A 24,214-nucleotide genomic window follows, 5' to 3' on the forward strand; every position below is an offset into this window, starting at 1 on the left:
TTGGAAAGTTTGACATAGGCAGTCGCTGGCTCTTCAGTAAACTGCTCTTCCTTCTCTCCCGTGAGTTTTACACCCCCAAACACTAGAGGAATGTTTCCTAAAATACACAGCCTCTTGCCCTTTTCTCCCTCCTCTTTTCCCAGCCCAGCGTTCAGGGCCAGGTGAAACATCACTTCCTCTGAGCAGCCTCTCCTGATCCTCTCAAACTCCATACAGCGCTCTAGCTCCGAGTTCCCTTAGCATCCTGTATCCTTACACCACACTATCATTATTACTTATAATAGACACTACGTACTCACCATGGTTGAGATTCAACCATTTTGTTGCGTGCATAAATAGTCTGGTTTTTTGTTTTTGTTTTTGATTTTTTGTGTTTTTTTTGCGGTACGCGGGCCTCTCTCTGTTGTGGCCTCTCCCGTTGCAGAGCACAGGCTCCGGACGCGCAGGCTCAGCGGCCATGGCTCACGGGCCAAGCCGCTCCGCGGCATGTGGGATCTTCCCGGACCGGGGCACAAACCCGTGTCCCCTGCATCGGCAGGCGGACTCCCAACCACTGCGCCACCAGGGAAGCCCAATAGTCTGTTCTTTTGATTCGCTGCTAGTAGTCCGTGGGTTAGATGTGCCACGGTTTGTTTATTCACTCATCCAGGGTAAGACGTAAGTCTTCATTTCTCAAGGGTTAATGCCTAGTAGTAGCATTGTTGGGTCATGGGGTTAGTGTGTGATTAAATAATAACTCCTAAAAATTGTTTTCCACAGTGACTATACCATTATGCCCTCTAAACAGCAATATTTGGGAATTTTAACTTCTTTCTAGACTCATCAGCACTTGGTATGGACACTCTTAAAACACTTTCTAGACATTTGATAAGTACTGGTATCTCACGTGGTTATAATTTTCATTCTCCTAGTGACAAGTGATGGTGAGCCTCTCTTTACAGGCTTATTTGGCATGTATATATCTTTTTTTTTTTTTTTTTGTGGTATGCGGGCCACTCACTGTTGTGGCCTCTCCCATTGCGGAGCACAGGCTCCAGACGCACAGGCTCAGTGGCCATGGCTCACAGGCCCAGCCGCTCCGCGGCATGTAGGATCTTCCTGGGCTAGGGCACGAACCCGTGTCCCCTGCATCAGCAGGCGGGCTCTCAACCACTGCACCACCAGGGAAGCCCTGGCATGTATATATCTTTGATGAAGTGCAAACCTTTTGGCCACTTTTTAATTGAGTTATTTGCTTTTTGTTGAGTCTGTACATATATACATATATTATATATGATTTATGAATATTTTCTCCAAGTCTGTAGTTTATCTCTTCATTCTCCGAACAGTGTCTTTCACAGAGCAAAAGTTTTTATAATGTTAATGAAGTCTAATTTATCTTTTTTTATGGCTCATGCTTTTTGGTGTTAGATCTAAGAACTCTTTGTCTAATTCATGATCATAAAGATTTTCCTCCTTTTTTTTTATAAAAAAGTTTTATAGCTTGACATCAATAGTCTTACATTAAGGCTTATGATGCATTCTGATACATTTTAAATTAATTTTTTATAAGGTGTGAGGTACATGGAATTGAATTGAATGTCTTTGGAGACATTTTGCCTTTACCTTAGAACACCCTGCTTCCAATTCAACCACTGCAAGACTTAAGATGCCCCATTTTCTTATGTCATGGTTGTAACTCTAGCGAGAATCTTTGAGGCTGGGTAAATTTGAACTGAAGAAAGGTTTAATTTTAATCAGACAAGCTGACAGCAACGAATATTAATAAAGAAGAAATAGTGCAGGTGCTAAAATATCTAGTCCTTGCTTTGACAAGTATTGGTTGGCAAAATCAACATACAGTATGTGTATGTTTATCTCTATGTATACATCTGTTCATTTATACACTCTCTCACACACGCACACACAGACGCATCTATAGACTCTTAAATATTTCTGAGTTATTGCCTCTCCTTAGAGCTTTAAACCGTAATTTTACTTGTTCAGAAATTCCAGCTACCCTTTTCCCAGAGGCAGGAGATTTTGGTTAGTGGCTTTAGAATTTGTCACAAACTGTCACATTCTTCAGTTTATAAAATGGCCTTGACTTGGGTAGACCAAAGATGGATTTTCCATTACATCATTTAGAAATGGATAGGCCTTTCCATAAACCCACTTAGACAATTTATCCCAACTTTTACTTTTTTTCTATTTCATTTTCATGTTTTAATGGCCCTTTTGCTGGCAACCAGCACATCCCTTTGGGCACCGTTGGCAACGTCAGGAAGCTTGAGTGCATTTGACTTGCCCTGAATCAGCCAGGATGGCAGAGTGTCTTCTTTGCCAAGCCCACTGAGATTGAGACCTGAGGCATCCCCATCATCACTTTATACCCTGAGGCCTTCACACAGAGCTGGGAGCCTTTTAAATTTCTTGAATTGAGGATTAATGACTTTCTCTGTTATTAATTCTTCAGTGTTTATGGGTTCACTTAATATATCTCTGTCAGGTTTTAGCCTAAAATATTATCTTTGAATCAAAAAAAAAAAAAAAAAAGCAGTTTTCTAGGCCAGACTTTACCAAAAAACACAGAATACTGATTGTAAAAGATTGGATTGTTCAACTCTTCACTCCCCTGCAGTAAGGTTGTACATCTACACCCTTCCCCTTGCAGCTTGGCAAGGTACCACCACAGGACAATGGGACAGTGGAAGGAGTTTACTTCCCACCATACTCCACTTTGTTGGCACTTGGCTTGGCCAATGGAATGTTGTGGAAATGGCAGGAACAAAAGCTTTGTGTATGCTTACATGGTTTGGCTTGTCTTCTTGCACCCCTGTGATTCCCATAAGAAGAGCATGGCCCTGCTGGCTTCTATCCCTTCAGTTTGGGCCCAGAATGAAACACAAAAAGCTAACCCAAACCTGATTTGCAACCTGGACCTAAACTAGCCAAGCTGCAGCCTGAAGCAGAGCTGCCCTGGCCAACCCACAGACCAGTAAGTAAGAAAAGTAAAATGCTTGCTGTCTATAAGCCACTGAGTTTTGTTACTTAGCATTATTCCAGCAATAGACGACTAATACACTTACCTATCTCTCAGTCATGTTTTCCATAGACAGTCAAGTCCATATGAAACCCAGCACAAACTGTTACTTGCTAGGAGAAACAAACAAGTGACTATTGTAGCCATGAATCAGATAGGCTACCATCTTCTCATGGATTTTTCTCCAGCATAGCCCATTCTTCAAGAATCTGCTCTAAGCAGATTTTCTGAGCATCCTTTTAGTCGGATCAGTCTGTGTAGAATTACAGAATGCAAAGGCTGTCATTTCCTAGTTGTCCTCATAAGTGCTGGATCCCCACAGCTGAAGCCTCTATCAAGTTGTTATGTTACGATTCATACATTAGCAATGGTACAGCTTCCAAGCTGTAGGAGCCAGATTTCTTGGCAATAGAAAGAACCATTAAAATTCAGCCTTTACCCAAGAATATTAACAAACTCTGATCGTTAGCAGTTAATGTCCATTGCAATGCTCAGTGTGTATCAGCAGGAAATGATAGACTGTCCTTTGTCTTCCGAATATCGCCAGATGAACACAGTTTCTTACATTCCTAGCTCCATGAATATACGTGCATTTTGCAGTTACATTACTGGGGTTGGCCAGACCTTACGAGTATATTTCCTTACACTTAGATTTTTAGCTAGATAATTTTAATTGGAATCTTTCATTACAGTGTACTGTTTCAAAATCTAAGGACATAGCTGGAAGTTTCCTTTACCAAGCATATCTCAGAATAAGATGCCATCATCTTACCAGCAGAAAGTTCCTAGGCCACCTTGAGTCTCAGATTTGTATCTTTACAGCATGATCAAAGAGTCTTCCTAGTTTTAATGCCCTGAATATTGAAAAATAATCACCAAGCCCATAAACGTCATACTTAACCTTATAAAACATGTGTTGGCTCAGTTCATTTTCTCAAAGCTCACCTCCCCTCTCTGCCTTGACTTTGTCTACTGCTCATCCGGCCATTCCTTTCTTCCATGAATCAGATTGCTTCTCTTCTGACTAGCCAAACGCAGGCAGATTGAGCAAGGCTTAACTGTATGAGATCTTTAGCCTACAAGAGCACACATTAAGGGGCGACATTATAGTCACCTTTTAACATTTGATGGTGTGTCATGTAAAAAAGGTAATATGTTAGAAACGAAAAGAAAGAAAAGAAAAGAAAGAAGGAGTAGGCTTGTCCTGTGTTGCCATGGAAAGAACAGAGCTAGACAAACCAGTAAGAACAAGTCATAGAAAAGAAATCGGGCTCAATGAAAAATCTTTCAAACAATTGGTGATGTCCAGTTACAGAATAAAAAGCAGTGAGCCCCCGTCAGTGAATGTGTTCAAGCTTCTCAGGCATAATAGATACTTAATTCCTACGTCTCTGAGTACCTTCCAGCTCTAAAATATTATGATCTGATCTATTTGATTCTCTGTAGTGTATCAGCATGAGTGTTTGTGCAGTGCAGGATAACATGGGCCGTAACATTTTCATGATTCTGAGATTAAATGGAAAAGCCAAGCAGAATTTGTAGTCTTGAATCTAGTATGTCCTTTTGAATAGTCCTGGCTTCTGTGGAGTCCAAATTAAAATATCTTACATCGTAAGACAGAAAGCATTCTATGCCTGCTGGTTAGTTTTCTGTTATACCCACAGCCTGATCTCCACTGTCTAGAAACATAAATATGTGTATATCTCTATGGCTGAGATCATGTTAATTTATTACCTCCCATGGTAGTCCTGAAAGAAGCTCGTTACTCCACTTTCTATTTTCTGACCACAACAACTTCGGGGTTACGTTTCTTTTAATCCAGTTATATTAACATGCAGAGTGTACCAAGAGAAACACTTTCTATGCAGACTTAATGAATCAGGAATACAATTCAAAAGGAACAAAAATGGTATTTAGTGAAAAATTCTTCCTTCTCCCTTCTCTAAAAAACCAAAGGTCAGATTAAAAAAAAACTATATTTAAGACTTAACTTGACCATCCAGATGCTTTAGTTTGAGATTGGGATTATTTTCTTCTACCTACATGTAACCTTTAGAAAGTCCTTCACTGTGATTGATTAGTGACAAAGTAAGTGTTTGAAAGAAAATGTCTTTCCTGAAGCATCTTTTCCCTGGTGCAAAATTCTAGGTTAGCAGTCATTATTTATTTACCTTTTTTTCAGCACACCAAAGCCTGGATTCCGGCCTCCATCTATGTTGTTGAGAAATCAGTTGTCAGTCTAACTGCAGCTCTTGTTGAAGGCATTCTCTTTTCTCTCTGGCTGCTTTTACGATTTTCTTTTTGTCTTTGGTTTCCTGCAGGTGCCATCTACTGCACCCAGGTGTGAATTTCCTTTATTTATCTTGCTTTTGATTCATTATGCACCGTGAATTGGTGGTTTTCATCGGTTCTGGAAAATTCTCACCCAACATTCTTCAAATATTGCTTCTCATCCTTTATCTTTTGCTTTTTCTTCTTGAATCCAATTAAACATCTTAAAATTCCTTGTTATATACGCTATGCCCCTTATCTTCACCTCTGCATTTTCTAGGGATTTTGTTTGTTTCTCCATGCTTCATTTGTAACATTTTTGATCCATTTTCTAATTCTCTAAGTCCCTCCCCATTGAGGTCTTATTTTGGTTACTATATTTTTCAATTCTACAACTTTTTATTCGGTTTCTTTTCAAAAAAACCATGTCACTTTTTATGGTTTCCAGTTCCATGCTGTAGTTTTCAGCTTGTCTTTTTAGCTCATCGAATATACTAAACATAGGTTTTTTTGTAGCCTGTCTCTAGTAATTTTAAAATCTGCAGTCCTATAGCCTACTCTTTTCACTTCATATTATATTGTTCACATAATGTTATCGGTCTCCTTTCTTATAATTTTGATATCTGAATAATATTATGTTGATTAAAGGAATGATAGTTTCCTCATCAATAAAATGGGGATAGTCTCACCTCTTGGGGTAGCTGCCTGACTCACAATAATTTATCTCAGAGAGTAGACCCTAAGTAATTATTTCTGCCCCTATGTATCTTTGCAATGATTATGACTTTAAAAATAATGTTTATGAGTAGATGGAGTCTTGAAGAAAACATGGAAAAATGAAATAAGTTGATAGGGTATTTGAATTGCATGTGTTTAAATTTCCCATTATTTATATTGAAATACACTTGCACAGTAAACATAAATCATAAAAAGTAAAATGAAGTTCTTTAAAGCTAAAATGGTAATATTTTATATTTTAATGAGCACTTACTATGTATCAGGCCCTATTCTAAGCTCTTCACATGTATTAGTTCATTTAATCACCTCCCAGCAACGCTCTTTGAGAGGTATGATTATTATTCCTATTTTACAGATGAGAAAGTTGAGGTACAAAGGGGGTAAATAACTGTCCATGGTCACACAATTAGTAAGGGGCATGGCCAGGATTCTAGCACAAGCAGTTTGGCTCCAGAAATCACTTTCTTAATTATAGCTTTATGAAAAATAAGAGGAAACAGGAAAGAAAAAAGAGTATCAAGAAGTATACCTACACCAGTATACCTCTTGTTACCACACCTTCTTTGACGTCCCCAGCTCCATTCTGTACTAGCCTTAGAGGACTATGAAAAGATGTGAAGAGAAAAAAAGAAAGTGTTCTAGGTACTATGGTTGTGTAACAAGTCACCCTAAGACTTAGTGGCATAAAACAACCAGTTGTTTTGCCCATGGATATCATGGGTCAGGAATTCAGAAAGGGTAAAGGGAGCAAGACTTGTCTCTGCTTCACAATGTCTGAAGCCTCAGATGGAAGACTTGAAGCTGGGGATAGAATCATGCAATCCTCTGAAGGCTCCTTCACTCACATGTCTGGCTATTGTTGATAACCATTAGCTGTGAGTCTCAGCGACTCTCCAGGGAGACTTTCCTCAGAAACTCGTTTGAGCTTCCTCATAACCCAGGGTTGGCATCATCCAGAGTTAGCACTTTCAGAGAAAGAGAAAAAGAAGTAGAGATAGAGATGGAGATGGAGAGAGGGAGAGGGAGGGAGAGTGAGGATAAGGCTGAAACTTTTATGACTTAGCTAGGGAATTACACAGCATCTTTTCTGCCATACTCTGTTGGTTGATGTAGTCACGAACCCCAGCCAGGCTCAAAAGAGGGACAGTCACATGTAAGAAAACCATATGAGATGGGATATATATTGGCAAATATAATATGCCTGAAAAGGAATATACAAAAGTTCATTTCTGTGTTGCACCGAAGGCAACAGAAAGAAGAGTGGTGATTTAGGCAGTCTTTTTTTAGGTAAAAATATAGTTAACAGAAAAATATGCATCTTCACCCAGAGTAATGGTGAATAAACAGATATATTAATTTACTTGAATGCAAATGAATTTAAAACTAACGATCTTTCTAAATCTTCCCTGAATGATTTATAAACTGCCTCCAGTATTTTACAGTAGGACACATTCTGAAGGAAGAAAAAGTCTGATTTCACATATAATGACTGATCTTTATATCCAAGGACCAATGCTTCCCATAAAGCAGACAGACTCTTTGATAACAAGGGCTTATATGGGGTGGCAATTTCCTTCCTGAGTGTAAATTATGACACAAACAGCCACTTCATAGAACAGAAAATGTGTCTTTATTGTCACTGAACAAGAGTGACACCAAAAGATTCATGTTAAGAAAAACAAATATGATCTTTCAACAAACATGGTCAATGAAACCAGATTGGACATTCTACTTATGAAATGAAACTGACGCCTATAACAAAACAACAGATTATGACATACTGTGCCTTCTTGAATCAGAAAGCCTGAAATATCAAAGACTGTTCTGCATTCACTGGTTTTACCTAAGACTCTGATTTTAAGGTCAAAGGCAAAGCCGGAATGGTTAGAAGAAGATGGCTGTGAATCTCCACTATATCGCAGAAGGCCACTTCTAGATCATCCCTACCCCAGTATGCATCAGATGAGGTGGGGCAAATTTCAAACCAAACAGGCTCAATAAAATCCTATTCAGGAACAAATCAATATGTATTAAAATAAAATCCAAATTCTCAACCTGTGCAAAAACAGCTGTGAGTTATTAGCAAGATATCTCTTAAAGAAAATGATCATAATTATAAAATTCAGAAGCATCAAAGCCAGACACAGGCACAAGAATGCACAGTCCTATCCAGGGCAGATGGATATGTGGGTTGGACCAAACGCTTTATGGGAACCTCAGTAGATGTGCAGCTAAGACGGTGGCAGGGAGGACCAGGAAGAACTGGAACCTCTGCTGGACCACTCCTCATGCCCGCCCAAACCCTCTGGAATGTGTGAGCTCCTTCACCTCATGCCAGGTTGTTTGGTCCCTGGTATCCTAGTAGCAATACCTTTAAGAACAACAACAAAGACAATTCTGAGGCAAGACGTGATGATTAGAATAACTACTTAAGAACCTCTTTGTGTGTCTATTATTTATCCTGACCACTGGCAATTGGCAAGTTTATGCAGAGATCACCTGCCTGTTTTTTTGTTTGTTTGTTTTTTTGCGGTACGTGGCCTCTCCCGTTGCGGAGCACAGGCTCCGGATGCGCAGGCTCAGCGGCCATGGCTCACGGGCCCAGCCGTTCCGCGGCATGTGAGATCTTCCTGGACCGGGGCACGAACCCGTGTCCCCTGCATCGGCAGGCGGACCCTCAACCACTGCGCCACCAGGGAAGCCGGACCTGCCTGTTTTTTTAAGTCATGAAGGTTTTCTTTTATGGTGGCAGGAGTCTGTTTATTTAATAGAGCTTGTGTAAATCGGAAGTAAATCCAAATTTACATGTGGGTTAAAAAAAACCTAGAGGATGACTATATAAAATTCTTCCTGTTGAACTAAGTGATTTTTAAATAATTTAAGAATATACTCTTGAGCTAAAACACTCGGTTGTTGGGAAAACTCATTTTCCCTGCAAAAGGAAAAAGAAATTTCCAAAGGCTGCTTATGCATTTTGCTGCTTTGCAGTGGTATTCAATTGCCAGACAGTTCTGAAAGTGTGTCTTTGGAGACATATCCAGCTTAGTGGGCACGGAGTCTGGATTCTGCTGCAGTGCAAGATGCAGATGCTGATCAGTGCATCCTCCTTCCTCCGGGTCATCCTGGAGCTTTTGGCTGACCCTCTACTGGAGGACAGAAGAAGCTTGCCATTCTTTGGGGAGCAAACTTGAAAAATGACGTTTTATTTCAATCTCACTCATAGTCAACATGGACCTAACACATTATGTGAGTTCCTTCCCTTGTCTGACAGTGGAACCAATGGCCCGCTCTGGTCCTCTCTCACTTAGCCATATTGGGTCATAGTTGTCCACACAGCAGTCTCCTTACCACACTGCAGGGGGACGCCACCCACTGCCCAATATCATCAGAATATGTTGTCTCTCTGTGTTCCCACTTCTTAATGGCTGCTGCTTTCCCCCCTCCTCAATGGCTTTCAAAGGCCTCATTATCCATTTGCCAATCTCAGCCAATAAGCGCCTTCCTTCTGGCCGCAGACTTTATAGAGCTGCCCTTCCCTCTCAAATCACTTGTCAGACCCAGAACAAGCTCCTGCATCCGTATTTCCACATAGGGAGGTTGTTTATAAAAGGCCAAGGGGCTTGCTTCATTTCTCCATTGTCTGGAACATACCCATCATTGCACGGAATTATACAACATATTAATGGCTTCTGAAAATAATGCTTACCTTGTCTCTTGGAAAATCAGGATAAAATTCACTTCGAATAAAATGACCAAGGTGAGCTTAAAAAAGAAACCCACAAGAACTCACTTTCTGAAACAAAACAGAAGCCCTTTTGGTCTGAGCAATGTCCTCAAATTTATTTCCAGTCAAGGATTATCATGGAGACAAATAACCCAACAGATACTGTTATCAAACGCAAGTTTGTGTGCCCAATGAGCAGTGAAACTAAACAAACTGGAAGGTCAGATTTTGGAGCAGAGAAAGGTTTATTGCAGGGCATGCAAGGAGAACAGTTGGCTTGTACCCCAAACCCCCAAACTCCCTGAAGGGTTTCAGCAAGCATTTTTACAGGCAAGGTGAGGGAAGGGCTTGGGTGGTTGCTGCAAACATCTTGGTGTTGGAATCTTTTGTTCTTGCAGTTGTCCCCATGGGTCAGGTCACCATGTTCCTGTAAACCTCCAAGGAGATAAATGTTATTCTCTGCTCTGCAACTTTTTATCTCTATATGAATAGAAAAGTGTTACACCCTTAAAGGTCAGAGCCTTGAGAATGGTCTATCCTGTATATTTCAGGCCATAGGCAACATTCTTCACTTGAAGCAAAAGCAGTAGAATACAAAGTTTCAAGTAAAAGAAGCAGAGCTAGTATGTAGTCAGATTTGTTCTTTCTTATTATAGTACTTGTGGACTTTTCCTAGTAGGGCAATGGATTCTCTACCATTCTACCATTCTCTTCCTGCTCCAGAATCCATACTGCTGAAAGGTACAAAATCTACGGGACCAGATTGTAAACATCTAGAAATCAGCTTCTGAGACTTAAAACACATCATCATGCGTAGGGTAGGGTCCTCAGATACTGTTAATTTAGCCATAGTTCAGCTTCCAGTTATGTGACATAAGATAAATATTTGATAATACAGGCTGGATTAAATTACCTCTATATAATAGGTCTGACATTTAGAAGCAGAATTTCTAAGATCTCAAGCTACCAAAAAAATATAAGAAACATAGAGAAATTCCCTCCTATCATCACACAAATAGTGAAATACTCTCTAGGGAATCTGAGAGGTTGTTCATAATTAGTTGAAAATGCACATCAGCTGAACTAGGATCCCTCACGTGTACATTATCCTTGGAGGATTTCAGCCACTTTTACGTCTTCAGCTACCTCCTAACAGTGGATGATTCTCAAAATGCTTTCCAACTCCTATCGCTTTCATGATCTCTAGACCACTCATTCCAACTCTTTCTTGGAAATCTTCACTTGAGTGTTCAACAGCCAGCTCAAAATTAATACGTGCACAGCTAAACTCTAAATCTGCTCTTCCTCCTATTCCAAATATTATTTTATAACATTATCCTCCCTGCTGGACCCTAACCAGAAACCCGGGCATCATCCTTGACCTTTTCTTCAACCTCACTCTCTGGAGATACAATCAGTTACCATATCTCATCTTGTGTGCCTTCTTAGCTCTTTTTATTTTTAACAGTTTTTTGAGTTTTAATTTACATTTCATGAAATTGAAATTTTATGAAATGACATTTCATAAAATTCACTCACTTTAAATAGGCTCTTCAATGTGTCTCAATAAATGTATATCGCTGTGCAACCGTCACCACAATCCAGTTTTAAAACACTTCCGTTATACTGAAAAGTTCCCTATGCCTCTTTGCATGCCCACCCTGGCCTCAAACAACCACCTATCTGTTTCTACAGTTTTGCTTTTTCTAGAAATTTTGTATAAATGGAATCACATAATATGACAGCTTTTGTATCTGGCTTCTTTCACTTTCCACGACGCTTTTGAGATTCATCCATGTTGTTGCATGTGCCAACAGTTTGTTCCTTTTTATAGTTGATAGTATTCTCTTGTATGAGTATTCCACATTTTGCTTATTTATGGACATTTGATTGCTTTTCCAGTTTGGGACTACTGTGCCTAATATTGCTAAGAACATTCTCATACAAGTCTTAGTGTGGATATATGTTTTTGTTTCTCTTGCATAGATAACTACAACTGGACTTGCTAGTTTATACGGTGAGTGTATGTTTAACTTTTTCAGAAACTGTCATAGTTTTGCAAACTGGAGCTCTATTTTACATTCCCACCGTCAGTGTATTTAGCTTCCAGATCCTCATTTTCCCACATCCTCATCAACACTTAGAATTGTCTACCTTTTAATAGTAGCCACTCTAATAGGAGTAGCAGGGCATTTCATTACCATTTATTTTGTATTTCCCTGCGGGCTAATGATATTGAGCATCTTTTCATGAAATTGCATCCGTTTATCTTCTTTGGTGTTAATATTTTCTGCTCTTTTTTATTGAGTTGTTTGTCTCTTATTATGGAGTTGTAAAAGTTCTTTATATTTTCTGGATACAAATCCTTTACCGGGTATATGTTTCGCCAACATTTTCACAGAGTCTGTGACTTGCCTCTTCATTTTCTTTGTGGTGTCTTTTGAAGAGCCAACATTTAACTTCTTAGCTCTTTTGAATCTGGCTCATGCCTCTCTTCCCACAGCCACTTCCTTGAGTTCAGCTCTTTCCCATTCTTGGCTGAATTTTTGTAGTAGCCTAATAACTAGTCTCTTTATCTCCCCATTGCATTTTCTAAAATGTCTTTTGCTTTCAGGACTAAACATAAAATTTGTAGCCACACATATGGGACAACTATGGAGGGATGCCTCTCACATCTCTCCCTGAAGAACCTGATGCAGAGAGCATAGCGACTGACAGCCTCCAGCCACCACAGCTGTGGATCCGCCACAGCGCTCATTCCAAGGCCACTCTTGCTCCAAACTGCACCAAGCCAGTGACTGAGCACCACGCAAGACTCTCCTAACAGGCGACCCTTGCTCGGGAGCTCCTAATCAGCCTTGCCAAGGCTTTCTCAGGATTTTGCTGCAGTCTGAAGCTTTTCTGACCCAATCCCGCCTTTCGTCTTTCACAGGTGTCAAACCTACATCACAATCTGAAGGCTCTCCCAGCCTTCTCCTATTTCCTCTCCCTTTATCCTTACAGGTGTTTTTCCCAATAAATCTCTTGCCTGTCTAGTCCTATCTAGGCATTTGTTTCTCAGAGGACCCATCTGACACAACAGGCAAGGCCATTCTTGATCCAGCCCCCAACTGACTCCTCAGTCGTCAGTGAGCTTGTGCCTTGTCCTTTCAATATCATGACTATGGAGGGAACCAGGGCTTCTTCTGCCATATCCCAGCTTCCTCTCTTTTGTTCAGCCTTCTGAGGCAGCAGAAGAAAAGTCCATCTGCAATACTAGAAACGCTATGATAATGTGCTGAGGAAGCCTTATAGGAAGAAGCCTTATAAGAAAAGCAGGGACTCCAAAGAAAATTCAGCCCTTCCAAAGAATATGTACCCCCAACACCTTCTTTTGAGCTATGTGTTGGAGGAAGAAACAAAAAAAAAACCCTTTTCCGTGGGGAGTTATTCTCCTTGTACCCATAAATAAATTCACTCTTCCTTGCAAAAAATGGTGCTCCTGACCCTACTCAAATGTGCCGTTGGAAGGGTTTTGTCAGTGAGAGACAGCAAGGGGACATGCAGTGTTTATCATCATAGGAGTCTCATGGGGCTCTTAAAAAGTTGCAGGGCGCTGAGTCCCAACCCAAACCTCCTAGACTAGACTTTCCAGAGAAAGGCACTGGGAAGATTATTTTGGACAAGTGCCCCAAGTAATTCTCAGGATGTTTGAGAAATACTGGTAGAGTGGTTAAGAATACAAGTACTAAAGCCAGGCTGATTTAGTTTAATTCTAAATTCTGGCCTTTGCTAGCTGTGTAATCTTGGACAAGTTCCTTAGTTTTCTCATCTGTGAAATGCAATAATGAATAGTACTTCCCACATAGGTTGCCATGAGCACCCAAAGAGTTAATGGTTACAGTATGTGTAGGACAGTGTCTGTGATGTAGTAAGTTGCTCGTGAAATCTGAACTCTTTGTACTGTTGTTGGTATTGTTATTATCACCACCATTATAAGTCTCATTAGTGACAGATCAAATGCAACAAAATCATGAGCACCTGCCAGGTATTATGCTAGGGTCTAGTATGGAAAGAGTGTGTTTTTGAGGGGTAGGATTAAGATATAGAAGTGAGCACGACATACCATCTGCTCAGAGCTGGGTGAGTTTTTCCTTTACCCATCCACGCTCTCCCGTCTAATCTCCATCACCCATGGCATTCATTAGGTAGCTATATGCCGGGATTAGTCGCGGGCTCTGTTGTTGGTGCAGAGACAAGCTTAACAGTCTTTGATCTGGGCTTCAGAGAGGCTCTGAGATGTACAGGAAAGAGTCTCTGAGTCATCAGTTCAGAGTTCAAATCCCAGGGTATCTCATTAGAGTAGTGAATGACCTTGAACAAATTACTTAAGCTCTCTGAGCTTTTGTTTCCTTAATTTCCGAATGTTTTCTACCTCTCTATTGTGGGCTACTGTGAGGCTTAACTGAGATGATGTATGTAAACTCCCTGGCACATGCTGGGGGCTGAAGAAATGGACGTCCCACCTTGTTTCATGAGGACTGTTTTTGTTCACTGAGATAGATTTTAGTTTTTAGTTCACTGAGTAACCTACCCACAGAGCCTGGATGAGCCCAGCTGTATCCCTGTGAGAGGAGAGTTTCAAGGCCCTAAAGGCTCCCCAGACTGCCAGACTTGTAACTCAGATAAACCATTTTCACTGTGGATGCCTCTGCATGAGAATTGTCACTCACTCCTTGCACGTGTATTATCTTGTCCTTTACTCCTATAGTTCGGGAGTGGCAGTTCCAGGGTCATTTAAAAATACTGATAGACATACATGTCAGCTCAACAAACCCAACTCTTTCCCCAAACTTTGACTTTGGTTTCATCAACGTGATTTCGAATTCTTGCTCTCTGCCTCGATGCTGAGCACATATGGCCTCTGTAAACATGTCTTCAAAATGTTTTCAAAGTTTCCAAAGTGAACTTTGGAACAGGACAGTAATATCACCAAAGCAGCAGTCATTGGGGAAATAATCTTTTTAAACAGGCTAATATGCTTTGGACTTTGATGTGTCAAAATTTCAGAGGAATGTATAAATGTGTTGGTATAAATTTTATTTTTTAAAAAAATTAGGACATTTCCTGAAGTAGTTGCCAAACTGTTGCCTAATTTAGAATTGTTCTTTCCACCCTGGTTTGCAAGGGCTTTGCTATGGGGTAAGGTTACATAACGGAGATTGCAAATCAAAATTTGCTTCTTACAGATTTCCAAGCTTAAAGCGAAAGTTAGTCCCCAAAAATGGATTAGAAAGTACTTGAAAGCTTTCTGAAGTGGTGGGTAGGATTACACAAAGATAGTAATGGGCAGTTCATAACGTTTTTGCTATTTTTCAGGTGTGATGGTGAACTCCTGCAAGTTAATAAAACAGAAATAGAGACATAACAAAAACTTTTTGGCACTGAGAATGAAAATGCTGGGATATTCTAAAAATTTGCTAGATAAGCAATTCATGTTCAAAGTGAAATAAATCATACAAATTATATGATTGATTTATTCAAATATGAGTCTATACATCAGGGAAAAAATGATTTCTGAGGAACAGAATGAAATTCTGGACATCCCTTGATGAATAATTGCAACTACTTAGATAAAACTGGGATGGAGTCACATGAGGTGGAACGCCAATTCCTAGGAAGTTGAGCCACAGCGGATCCTTATGTAACCTTGTACAAAAAAGAGAGGTTATCCCTGGGGTGACAGGAAGAACCTCCTTTTTTTGACAAAGTGCAGCAAGTAAGTGGAATCCTACCAGAAGAGTTTTAGAAATGCCACTAGATGAGGGCTAGTGCCACAGCTGGAGTGGCAGCAGGCAAGTTCTCGCCTCCTTTCCTGGTGTGAGCTGAGAGACTGTTTAAGATGTTTAAGAGAGCCCTGCTCAAATTAAGAGATTTAAAGCACATCCCAATGCAACCTGGCAGAGGGATATTTTTTAACCTTAGTCCTTGGCATGTGTTTTAGTCATTTATTCCTACAAAACAAATGATCTCAAAACTGTGGCTTGAAACAACAATTTATTATTTTTCATAATTCTGCACTCATTTGAGCAGTTTTCTTCTCCAAGAGGTGTCAGCTGGAGAACTTGGAAGCACTCAGCTGGTAGCTGGGCTGGCAGGTCCAGGAAGGCATGCTCACAGGTCTGTCTACTTGGTGCTCCATCACGTTGCCTCTCCACGTGGTTAGCGTGGGCTTCCTTACAGCATGGCGTTCTCAGGGTGGTCCGGCTGCCTACGTGGCAGCTGGTTTTGCCAGGTCTTGGAAGTTCCCACTCAGGGCTTTTGTCACATTCTGTTGATCAAAGCAAGACATAAGACCAGCATAGATCGAAAGGGAAGAGACACGGATCCCTCATCTTGATAGAGTAGCATGCACGTACAAGGAGGAAAAGAACTGATGGCAGCCCTCTTTGGGGGGGTCTCTACCATAGTCTGAAAAAGTGGGGCATTCGAGGCTGGTGGTCGATGGCGTTGGAGAAGAGCATGAAATCAGGCTAAGCAGGGGACAGCCCTATCTGGAGGCACAGCTGGTGTGTGAAGCTTATTAAAGCGTAGGCACTTGGGCACCAAACTGCAGGTAGAAGTTCAGAAATAGTGCAATGGGAAGTTGATCCTAAGGAATCGTAGGGGAAAGGAGAAAAGGAATCTGGGAAAATTATACCAACACAAATCAGGCTTTCCGTGATACCGTGGACTTTTAAAAGTTAACTATCTATACAAAAACAAGATCTTTTTGCATCATCTTTGTATCACTGATGACTCAAAGCTTATGACTTTAGGTGAAGAGCAGGGAGATAAATGGTTCAGAAAAGATGGGGCCAGAAAAGCACAGTCAATTGCCTGAGCTTGTCCTGGTTGCAGTTGGCTTCCCCGTCACTGCTTTGGAGCCTTGACGTGAAGTAGCCAGCGTTCTCATGGCGGAGAGGAAGTGCTCTCCTAGGGAGTGCTTGTAGGTGTGGTCATCCTAAAGACCTTTGCTGATGGGAGTGCTACTGGCGTTTAGTGGATAGGGGCCAGGGCTGCTAAACATCAAACACCCCACACACTTGAGGAGAACTGTTCCAGCCCAAATGCCAGCAGCACCCTACTTGAGAAATACAAAGTAGACAATTGGGGTGGTATAGAGTATTTGGGTGGAAAATATTGAACTTGGAAGATGCAAGGACTGTAAGATCCCACAATAGGCTGTAGTCTTATGGTAAGACCAGAGTCAGAAGTGATACTAAACTGTAGGAAGTATGGTGCCTATAGAAAATACACTCTTTAGATCACGTACCCCAAAACGGCCGCCTTTGGAAACATGCATTTCCTCACTTATCTCAACCATTCTGAAATGTTAGATGGAGAATCAAGAAAGGTTATGATTTTTTTATAGAAATAAGACTGTACCATAACCTTGTGAAAACTTCTTTCTAGGGACTGGCTTATCTCTATCTGTGGAAATTATGGCATCTTGTTTTTGTTGTTCTTGTTCAGAATCAAATATGTTCAGTTTTGCTGGGAAGAGATGTTTTTATTAACATGTAGAATCCTATTTTATTCTTCCCTAATCCAACTGATTTTCCCCCATCTGCCAACAAGTTTTACATTGTCTGTCAAATCCGGTCTTTGATGGCAGCGGAACCTGACTTAACATAGAACCTTACATGGGGTCTAATACGTTGCTTTTCCTCCGGAGTGAAATTCACATCGTGTTGCAGAAACATACTCTGCAGCCTTTCTCTTGCAGTGATACATTAAAAAGTGAGCTTGAATTTGGGAGTCCTGGTCAGTCTGATCATAAAATTGTCCCTCCCAACATCAATCTTTTTCTTCTATTCCTCCTTCTTTGTTTCTTTTTATGCTTTTACTCTTTTGTGTAGCTGTGACTAATCAGAGATTTTTCTCCGAGGGAGGAAAGCGTTCCATGTGAAGCTTGGTATTGTCCATCCCAAGGTCTGGAAATGACCTAGGTGTTTGCTGCTGTGTGGTCAGCAGATGGATGTCTCACCCACTCCTAAGTTTCAAATTTTAAAAGCTTTTTAACAACCTCAATTTGTCAATGGATAATACAAACTAGGCACAAACAGCAGTGATTTAACTGGGTACACTGACATCTGCTTTTACAGCCGTGTACTTTTGAAAATTGCGCACAAGTATGTTGATGGAGTTCACGTTGACCAGGAAGAAAGTCACTGAGAGGGGCAAGCTCTAACACATGTAGTATAGATTTTTATTATCCATACAGTGAATTACCTGTGGCAAATTTGAAATCCCCGCTTTATTTCTTCTCCTACCTAGCACTTATCTGGACTCCTTCCCTCTGTGGTTGGTTGATGTGTGCACTGGGAATGCAAAATCATTTTAGTGCATTCTCTTTGATGACTTGGAAGGCATTTGAGACCACGCAGAGCCGCAGGGTCATGGTTATGAACAACAATTATTGTACTGGAGATTTACAGATGTACTGGTTACTAGAGGGTTGTGGTTAATAGAATGTTAAACAACAAAGAGTTTATTGTATAACTATGGAGGAAAAACCTCCCCAACAGCAAAATACATAATCTCAGAAAGTCAGGAGATCTGGAGGAAAACACATAAAGTTAAGTTTTTCCTTTATAAAAAATATTCTTCCCCCAAATTAAATGGTTCGAGTTTTAGAAACTTACCCTGTGGGAAATACATTGCTTCAAAGGAGAAAGAGATTAAATGTAGATGCAACAGGCAGTGTCTCCCATATGTAAACTCTTTTCCACAATGTGGTTAAGCATTTGGTGAAATCTGATTAACTCCAGTCACTAGGGAACTGTTCAGTGGCTTTTTACTTCATTGCACTGATTCTGGCCCTGTGGACCTCCTACTGCACATGGAACATCAGACCTGATCTTTCCGTGGCAAATTCAAATGCAGTTCAGGAGCTACCATGACCCTTTACACTGAATGCATAAACCTGACACTGCCTTTTAATACCATCACTTGCCTTAGACTCTGGTAACCAGATACATAAATTGGGTCTTGCTAAGAAGTTCACCAAAACCTAAGAAAACTCCATCGTGGTAATGCTCATTATATCACAGTGGATGGGGTTGTTTCTGACCATTTCCCAAGACCAGTGAAGTGAGCTGTGTAACAGACCAAACCCTACTGAGTTTAATGCGTTATGTAGACAGGCTACACAGTGCCCGGCAGCTGGTGGTAGCATGTGTTTCTGTCCAGTGACGGCTCTGGATGTCTTTGACTTGCCCCTCCAGATCCATTCCCTACCCGCTTCCATCCTTCTCTGTGTCCAGCAAGGCTGACCTTGGATTTGCCCGATAGAGAGGGGAGACACAGCATTGGGAGACTCAAAGAAAGGGAGATCAGGAGATTTACCCCTCCCACTTCTGGTTCCTAACCTAGCTGGTAGCTACTTCCTTCTACTGAAGTCAGTGGCTTCTTTGGGTCAGCCCACTCCGCCTCTGTGTTCTGGTAACCACTCTCTCCCTTCAGGTTTAGGAACTGGAATAACTCCTGCTCCGGCTAGCCCCAGGTTGCTGTAATACCTTTTGTGGATTCTCTTTCCTGCCCAGACCTTTGGAAGTAGCCCCTCTGTTAAGCTGGCCTTAAGTAACCCAGTGAGTACGATGGCCTGTCTCCTGCTGGTACCCTGATGAACACACAGACTTAGCCCACTCCTCTTTGTATGTAACTCCATGTGTCCCAGGCTGCAGGTAGGAATGGGATAATAATAACAGACACAAAAGAGTATTTTTCCAGTTCCCCTGCCCCCAAGCTCCCTGAAGAAATTTCAATTCCTTGCTGCCCAAATCAAGTCCCCTTGATTTGACCCTTTGGATACACAGCCTTCCTCCCTTCCTGCCCCAGCTCAGTATGCTGACAACTCTAGCCATCTGAAAAGGCAGCAGTGCCAGCGTTGCCCCTGATGGCTCCCCTAGGTCAGCTGCTGCAGAGTGTCTGGGCCAAGGTCCCTGGTGTGGACTCTAACGTTGACACTGTGGCTTTCAAGCTGCAGCTGTCGTCACCAGTCCTGGCTGTCACTGCTGTGCTCTGCTCCTCCAGTCTCAGTGTCCCATGGAAATGATACTCTTTATCTTTGCTTGCTTTTTATCAGAACTCCCTTGGCCAGAGACTTGGTCATAAGCCCAGTGGAATGGGTCAGAGTTTAGTGTTAGTGAGAGATAATGCACTGATCTTAGAATCAGGCATCCCTTTGGTTTACCAGCCCCTTGTCCTTAAACCAACTTCCCCAACTCCATTTATCCTTCCCTTGGGAAGTGTTCTCTCTCAGGAGTCAAGTTTCTCATGTAAACAGTGCCCTGTTGGGCTGCCCTGTTATTTATTCTTCCAGACCTGCCTAGAAATGTCTGGATCCTAAGGGGAATTCGGCTTAGATTCACCCGATACCTTCATCTGCTGGCTATTCTACTTTTGCCCCAGAAACCCACCCTCTTCCCATATCTGCCTCCATCTGTGCTCGGGAAGGCTAAAGTCTATGGATTCCATTACCCAGGCTCCCTTGCCCTCTCAGTGCCATTTGGGCTCAGGCAATGGAAGGCAGTGGCAAGAAATCAGAGGGTGAGCAGAGAGAGATCTCAGTGTTTACTCCCCTCCCCACCCAGCTGGGGTGCAGTTTGGTAGTAGCTGTTTACATATAGTTACAGTAGCTACCAGGTCGCCCTCACCAGGGCTACAGTTTTTGCTGCATTCTGGCAAGAGTGCCCCCACTCCTTAGTCCTAGGGATGTGTGGTGGGCATAGCTGCCCCCCAAAGATGACCACGGCCTAATCCCTGGAGCCTGTGAATACGTTACATTACATGGCAAAGGGGATTTGGCAGGTGTGGTTAAGGTAATGGCCCTTTTAAGATAGGGAGAGTAGCCTGGGTTATCCAGATGGGCCCAATCTAAGCACACGAGCCCTGAAAAGCAGAACTTTCTCCAGCTGGAACAGGATAGATGCCCCAGTAGAGTAAACCAGAGACGCTCCAAGTGTGAGAAGGATTCAATGTTGGTTCTGAGATGGAGGGGCCAGGGAGGAGGCTCTACCCCCAGCTGTCAGTCAGTAAGGAAACAGCTCTCAGTCCTACACCTGCAAGAAACTGGACTCTGCCAACAACCTGCATGAGCTTGGAAGTAGGCTCATCCCCAGAGCTGCCAGAAAGGAACATGGGCCTGCGGACACCTGTCTCCAGCCTTGTGAGACCAAGGAGAGGGCCCAGCTGAGTAACACTGTAACCAGACTTCTGAGCTATATAACTGTGAGATAATAAACAGGTATCATTTTAGGCCACTACATTTTTAGTAATTTATGGCAGCAGTAGAAAATGAATACAGGTGATGACGTCTTTCCGTTGTTGCTAGTCTTTGGGTGCTGCACGGTCCCCTCTTGCCCCCTTAACTCTGCCCACACCATGTCAAAGGCTCTTTTCAGTTGTGCCTTTGAATGGCTGCCTCTTTCCTGCCCAGACCCTGACTCACATGCCGGGCTCTATTTAAAAGCCCTAAAGATACTCATCTACGTATTTGCTAAGTGGTCATAACATGTTCTTTTTTTTTTTCCTTTTATTTGATGTTTGCATTTTTTATTTAGGTATATAGTTGATGTACAACATCATATAAGTTTCAGGTGTACAAGATAGTGATTCAGAACTTTTAAAGGTTATAATCCATTTATAGTTATTATAAAATATTGGCTATATTCCCTGGGTTGTACAATATATCCTTGTAGCTTATTTATTTTATACATAGTAGTTTGTACCTCTTAATCCCCTCTCCTTTCTTGCCCCTCCTCCCTTCCTTCTCCCTGCTGGTAACCATTAGTTTGTTCTCTATATCTGTGAGTGTTTCTTTTTTGTTATATTCACTAGTTTGTTTTATTTTTTTAGATCCACATATAAGTGATATCATACAGTATTTTGTCTTTCTCTGCCTGATTTATTTCACTTAGGATAAGACCCTCCAAGTCCATCTATGTTGTTACAAATGGCAAAATTTCATTCATTTTGAATGACTGAGTAGTATTCCATTGTGTATATATGTACCACATCTTCTTTGTCCATTCATCTGTTAATGAACACTTAGGTTGCTTCCATATCTTGGCTCTTGTAAATAATGCTGCTGTGAACATTGGGGCACATGTATCTTTTTGAATTAGTGTTTTCATTATTTTAGGATATATACCCAGGAGTGGAACTGCTGGGTCATATGGTAGTTCTATTTTTAGGTTTTTGAGAAACCTCCATACTGTTTTCCACAGTGGCTTCACCAATTTACATTCCCACCAGCAATATACAAGGTTTCTGTTTTCTCCAAATCCTCGCCAACATTTGTGGTCTTTTTGGTGATAGCCATTGTAACAGGTGTGAGGTGATATCTCATTGTGGCTTTAATTTGCATTTCTGATTAGCGATGTTGAGCATCTTTTCATGTGCCTGTTGGCCATCTGCATGTCTTTGGAAAAACGTCTATTCAGGTCTTCTGCCCATTTTTAAACAAGTTGTTTGTTTTTTTGATATTGAGTTGTATTAGCTGTTTATATATTTTGGATATTAACCTTGGTCATGACATGCTCTTGAAATACAAAGCGTAATAGGTTTCATCCGTGTATATAAGCCATGTGTCTCATATAGCCCAGCACCTATTAACTGATAGTGGGGATTTTAACACCAAATGGAGATTTTATGTGTGGGGTCAGTGATCTAAGAGAATTTCGCTGCTCTTATCCCTGGGATTTCTGAGGTCCTTCTGGAATAGGATGAGAACAAAAATCAGAAAGACATGACATTTGGTGCCTCAAAATGTTCTCAAGAGTTCAGCTACTCGGAGACCTATGTACCAAGGTCGGCTGGGCAGGTCACTGCACAGTGTGTAAGACTGAAGGATCTGATCCCAGTGTAGACAGCTCATTCCCATCTCTCAAGAGCATGAAGGACACCCAGTCCTGCCAGCTGTCTCACACGTAGAGTTCCCCCCATGGTCCAGATGAGATTGGTGTAAGTGGATCCACACTGCCAGTGAGAGGCTTGCAGATGGTGGGTACTTTTCATTTGCCAAATACAGTTCATCACGAGATGCTGTCCTGCTGTCCTTGCTCCCCTGAGTTCACAAATACAACACAGCATCATGGCCTTGGCTTTTGAGAGGCTCCCAATATAGAGACTTTTAAAAATCATCTTCTGGTCCAAGAGAGGGAATTAAGGCTGTGCTTTAGAGAAGCAATATGGTAAACACTGGAGTCATGATGAAAAGACAAAGGATTGGATTTCACGTTACTTTGAAGTGATATCTCCCCTGATTTACATTCCCCAGGGGTCGTTTGGGTGTTGGGTGTTTTCACGGGGACGTGGATCATGCTTCCATGACAATAAGCCGTGGATGTTGGTGTCATAACAACTCTGCAGCTTAAAGCAGAGCACAAACTAGACACTTCACAGGGCCTTGTTTCTCTCACCAGTCACAGCCAGTCCTAGACGTAATGGGAAATATGTCACTAATTATAAACAAGCAGACAATGGAGTTTGTTTTTTGCCCTGAAAATCCGCTCTCTCTCCCAGTCAGATCTGAATGCATTTTCAAGTGTAATCGAAACCAGAGCTAAGTGCTTTGAGGCTTTTATTATGTGCACAGAAGTGAAAAACTCAATCCAAGTTTTTAAAAATTGAGCCCCACTATGTGTGGATTGCTTTACATATATTTTTCTCTAGCAGGTAAAAATACTCCTCCATGTTTATTATGATCCCTGCTACCCATAGTTTATAGATGAGAAAACCAAGGCTTGGTGTGGTTATTTTCACTTGGACAGGGCCACCCTGTTAACAAGTGTTGAAGCTGGAATAAAACATTATGTCCATCTGGCTCCAAACCCTAGGCATCAGCCATTTCATCACACTTCCACACCAACTAATTTTTCCGAGGAATTTAGGGATACTTAACCTTCTTCTCGGGGATGCATTACTGGGGCTGGAAGGAAACTCTTGCCTTATCCACTCTTTTGCCTTCCAATAAAACTACATCCAGGGCTTCCCTGGTGGCACAGTGGTGAAGAATCCACCTGCCAGTGCAGGGTACACGGGTTGAAGCCCTGGTCTGGGAAGATCACACGTGCCGTGGAGCAACTAAGCCCGTGCGCCACAACTACCAAGCCTGTGCTCTAGCGCCCATGAGCCACAACTACTGAGCCCACGTGCCACAACTACTGAAGCTTGAACGCCTAGAGCCTGTGCTCTGCAACAATAGAAGCCACCGCAACGTGAAGCCCGTGCACCGCAGCGACGAGTAGCCCCCACTTGCTGCAACTAGAGAAAAGGCCGCGCATAACAACAAAGACCCAACACAGAAAACTAAACAAAACAAAACAAAAACACTATATCCAAATTACTACAGATAAATACTATTTCTAGAACTTTCTCCTAATGGTTCTCACTGCCCGGAAGTTCCTTCTTATGTCTGACCCGAGTATTTCTTG

The sequence above is a fragment of the Aethalodelphis obliquidens genome, unplaced genomic scaffold (genome assembly GCF_003676395.1).
Source record: "Aethalodelphis obliquidens isolate GAN/ISIS:26980383/991018 unplaced genomic scaffold, ASM367639v1 scaffold31, whole genome shotgun sequence".
In the NCBI taxonomy this organism is placed as follows: Eukaryota; Metazoa; Chordata; class Mammalia; order Artiodactyla; family Delphinidae; genus Aethalodelphis; species Aethalodelphis obliquidens.